This window comes from Tupaia chinensis, unplaced genomic scaffold (genome assembly GCF_000334495.1).
Source record: "Tupaia chinensis unplaced genomic scaffold, TupChi_1.0 Scaffold000215_1, whole genome shotgun sequence".
NCBI classification, from domain to species: domain Eukaryota; kingdom Metazoa; phylum Chordata; class Mammalia; order Scandentia; family Tupaiidae; genus Tupaia; species Tupaia belangeri.
This window is the reverse complement of record NW_006159690.1, coordinates 2,966,668-2,971,899: the sequence shown is the minus strand read 5'-3', so window position 1 is coordinate 2,971,899 and position 5,232 is coordinate 2,966,668.

Genomic DNA, 5,232 nt, shown 5'->3' with positions numbered 1-5,232 from the left:
TCCCTATTTTATGCTTACAAAGCTGAAATCCAAAGAATGAAATGCCATACGGTGGTCTCCCAGGTAAGTATTTGCAGGAGGCCGACTGGGGCAGACCGTTTGGCTCTGAGACTAGAGCTCTTGCCATTATTTGCCTGCCATGTCACCAGGTGTGACAACTAGGAAATGTGCAGAGTCCTTGATGTAGCTGCAAAAACAAGGTCTGCTTGAGTAGGACCATCTAAATAGCCAGTTGTTCATGTGGAAGCAGTTCAGGGCAGAGGTCGGCAAGGGCTGATGTGGCTGAGCAGGGTTCATGGCCGATAACAGGGTCCACCAGGTGATCTGATGATGAAGTCGGAACCGTCAGTCTTTCCTTTGGGTTTAGTATCTCTCTCTTGATGTGGTGAGTGCGATTGTCTCTTCCGCTCAGAACATGCGTCCTTTTGATGAAGTGGGAAAAACTTGGCTTTCTGAGGGGTATGATCTTGGAAAGTGAGTTAACCTCTGGGGACATCCATTCCTTTACTATAAAGTGAACATAAAACCTAATTAGAAGAGTTCTAGGGATTATATTAATAGGGATTTATATGTCAGTAATTCTCAACAATGGGTATACAGTAGAAATTACCTGGGATAACTTGCGTAATTAATTATGTGTGTTCCAGCCTCAGTCCAAAGGAATTCATTCATAATCAGCTGATGTAAATCATCCAGCCTGGCACCTAAAATAGAGCCCTCAAAAATATTAGCTCCCCTTTTTCAGTTCCAGAGCCAGAGCTTACCATTAACCTGTGAATTAGGGTATCTTGAGCTTCTTTTAGTGATTAGTTGGTGTGTCTGGATGGGCAGGGAGGCAAACAGGCCCATTTGAACTGACTGCATGAAACCAGGTGTTGATGCTCATGTAGATACAGTGTACATCATGTAGATATAGTCCGTGTTGATACAGTCACGATTTCAGATAGGTTTCCATGGCAAATAGCCATCCATGGCTGGTCATGATTTCTAATATGTACAAAGCACTCACAGTTTATAGATCAGTGTAATAATCAAGCCCATTTTATAGACAAGAGAATTCAGGATGGAAAGGTGAACGTAATCAAGATTACTTAACTCCATAAAATGAAAATACAGCATAAAGTCACTGAATCTTAGAAATAACTACCTCAGGGTTATATGGTTTTAGTTAGATACTGAGAACCTAGCTGCTATGCTGCAGTGGTGATGCAAGTGCCCTGCAGGGCTGGAGCCATTCTGTAACATTAAATAAATAAATAAGATCGTGAATATAGAGTTCCCACCACAATGCTGGTAAGTAAGTATAATAATTGATAACACAGAAAGTGATAGGCTCGCATTCAGAGGCTATGTTCTTCATTATTATTATCTTCAGAAATAGGATGGGGATTTTCATTTAAAAGGAATTGCTCTATCAACTCAGAAGTTGTAACAGTTAGCTTTAACTACTCAACAAACCAGTCTGAGTCTAGTGGCTTGAGACAACCGCCTCTTACTGTTGCTCATGAGTCTGAGTTACCTGAGCAGTTCTGCTGGTCTGGACGAGAAGCTGTTATGTTGGCTCCTGTGGCAGACAGGCCCCATGATCCTCGCGTCCTGGTAATCATGCCATTATGTAATACTCTTGGATTACCTTGTATTACTGCTGTGCAACAAATTACCACAAACTTAGTGACTGAAAAGAACACTGACAATTGTGTGACAGTTCTACAGGTCAGAGGTCTGGGTGGGTTTGGCTGGGCGTAACAAGCCTGCAATCAAGGTACTGGCCAAGCCAGGCTCTAATCTGGATGGAAGCTCTGGGAAAATCTCTCAAGTGTTAAAATAAAAATAGAAACCACACTTTAGATACCCCAAGTTCAACTACCCATCGCCATGAAGCCAAAATTGAAGTCATCTCTGTTTCCCTGAAACACTAGCTGTAGGCAGCATGATTCAATGAAATTAAGTCAGTCAGTGATAGTCAAATCAGCTTCAGCAGCTTTGCCTTAAAAAAGGACATTAAGGGGACCAGCCAGTGACATGGTGGCCAAGGTGGCTGGGTCCCTCATGGCTGGCTGTGCAGTTCAAGTCCTGGACCCAGTGACTTGAAAAACACACCAAACGTGTGTGTGTGTGTGTGCACGTGTGTGCACACACACGCACATGCACACACACACACACACACGCATGAAATCCTGAAAGGAGGATGGAGAAGGGATTGTGGTGTGGCCATTCCTCCCCAGGGAAGGAGGGGTGCTTCCTCAGGTTCCTTCTCTCTCTCCCTCCCTCTCCCTCTCTCTCTCTCTCTTTCTCTCTCTCTCTGACTCTTTCCAGCAAGCACATGCACCCTATAGTAAAAATAAATAAATAAAAATAAACATTTCTAAAAAGAGCGTGCATGTGTACCAGCTAACTACGAAGGTCAACATACTTCCTCCTTTATGCTTTATAAGCTGCACTATAACTGCTGTGAGCTGGGCTCTTTACCACCTTTGCTTACAAGTCTCTCCGTTCTGTTTTTTGAACGCATAATAAACTTTTTATCTGTTTTTTTTTGACATTTCTTAAAAATTTCTTCCATAGGAAAGAAACACACAGACAGGCACCTTTATCAGACCACACCTTCATACCACAGTCCATGGCCAGCCTCAGCCAGCCAGGATCACAGGCGTGTGCTCACATCCAGCATGCAGGGAAACCCCGGGGCCTTTCCCATGTGGCTTCAACATCGCAGAATGTGTGTTCACACTGCACCACCACAGCTGGCCTGCTTTTATTTTTCATACAGCTCATTCAGGTTGTCGTCAGGATCCACTTCCTTGCAGGTGTAGGACCAACGTCCCTATTTCGTGGCTGGCTGTCGGTAAGAATCCACTCTAGTACATGGTTTCCTTCTTCATGATTGAAATCTCTGACTTCCTCTTCTGCCATCAGCCAGAAAACACTCTGCTTTCTAAAGAGACTGTGTGAGTAGATCAGACCTACCTGGGTGACCTCCCTTTTGCCATGTAACGTAACACATTCCTGGGACTGATAGTTTACCCCATTCACAGGTTCTACCCACACTCACAACCTGACTTGTAGGGTGCCAGCAGGTGACATGGTGGTTAAGGTGCCGGATTCCCACATGGCTGACCATGGTTCGAGTCCTGGACCCAACAACTTGAAACATGCCAGGCACATGTTCGTGTGTGCCCAAAAGCCCAAGAGGAGACTAAAGGGGAAGGTATTGTGGCATGGCCATTTTTCCTGGGGGGAGATTTCTCACTTTCCCTGTCTCCACAATGTTTTCATCACAACCCGAAATTCTATAGCTATTAAACAGTAATTCTCCATTCCTCCCTCACCCCTGCCTCTGGAAACCACTAGTCCGTCTGTATGAATTCGACTATTCCGTTCTCCTATAAGTGAAATCATATAATATTTCTGTTTGCACCTTGCTTATTTTACTGGGCACAAAATTTTCAAGGTTCATCCTCATTGTATTACTCCTAAAAGATTTAAAGTAAAGGAAAACTGTGGTCATGACATCATTTTTGTGGCATACAAAAAAAGCATGCATTTATTGTTAAAAACAAACAGAGGCTGGCAGATGGCATGCTGGTTAAGAGTGGTGGACTCCCACATGGCTGATCACGGTTTGAGTCCTGGACCTGACAGCTTGCCTTCTCTCTCTCTCGCTCTGTCTCTCTCTCTCTCTCTCCCCCTCTCCTCTCTCTCTCTCTCTCTCTCTCTCTCACTTAAATAAATAAATAAATTTAAATAAAAGAATTCTAAAATTAAAAAAAAAAACACAATTATACATTTGTGCACACTCGTCTTCCTCTTAGTGTCAACTGACAGTGTTGAAGAATACTGCAGTAGTTTCTAATACAGGACTAGAATGGTCCCCGAATCCTTCTCCTACCTGAGTTTTACTAAGCCTGGAAGGCAGTCTTTCTATTAAGAGAACTCTAGTGAAATAAGGCAGTTAAGGACAGTCTCCTACAAGAGTTTTCAATTACCTGTGGCTGGCAAATAACTAATTGATGATTCTCTATGAACCCAAATTAACGCTGAACGATATTGCAAATGTTGCTTTAGTCCATTTATTAAACCTAAGTCATGGGTTCTTTGTGTCTCCAGATTTTGTTTATTACATTGAATTCTGATCTATTTGTAATTTGCTGAAATAGTTCCCACACATGAAAGCAAGAGGAAACCAGTCACTGTCTATTTGTACCCGTAAGTTATTCAGGTGTTTCAAACTTTTATTCGAATCAAAGTTCATGGATATCTGGAAGCTTTTTATTCTGAAATTAAGTTTGTTTCTGTGCCAAAATAATAATAGTTTCTGAACTCGTGGTTCAGTGTCAAGTGGTTATTTATGAGGCTATATATGAGAAGGATTGATATATGATAAATTGGACTTTTTTCCTTAGAACTCATTTTTGGAATCTTCTATAAAGGATATCAGTCTGAATTAATTTATATGAATATTTGATATGCAAATATTAATATTTTAAATGGCAAAAAGATAAGATTTTTAAAAATACAGATTGTGAGAGACATTTTCGAGGAGATAATAAATGTCTCTGTCATCCCATTTCATTAATGTTCTCAATTCCTTGCTAGGTGCTGTGGTAGGTTAAATAATGATCCCCAAAAGATACCCATGTCCTAGTCCCCAGGACTTATGAATGCTACTTTATGTGGCAAAAATAACTTTGCAGCTGTTTTGCAGGTTGTCAAGCATCTCGAGACAGGAAGATTACCTAGGTGGGCTCTAAATGCCATCACAGGTAGCCTTAGGACAGAGGCAGGGGGAGATTCGACTACAAAAGAGGAGAAGGCAACAGACCTCCGAGGCAATGCTCTCAGTGACGTGGTCACAAGACGATGCTGAGCGGGCACCAAAAGCTAGGAGAGGCCAGAAATGCAGTCCCTTCTATAGCCTCTCAGGGGAGCATGGTCCTGTCATCACTGACTCGGGCCCAGCGATACTGATTTTGAAATCCAAACTGTGAGAAAGCAAATTTGTCCTTTTAAGTCTCTGAATTTGCAGTCATTGGTCACAGCGGCCATAGAAACTAATACAGATGCTTGAATGTTATGGAAGTCTATGAACCAGGAAACTGATAGCCTGGTTCTTTGGAGACCTTTGAAAGCATGATTTGACAGGTGGCCAGCAAGAGACAGAATAATAAAGAAAAGGCTATTCTAAGGCTCCACCAATGAATAAACAACAGTGGAATGTGTATCCGGTATAGT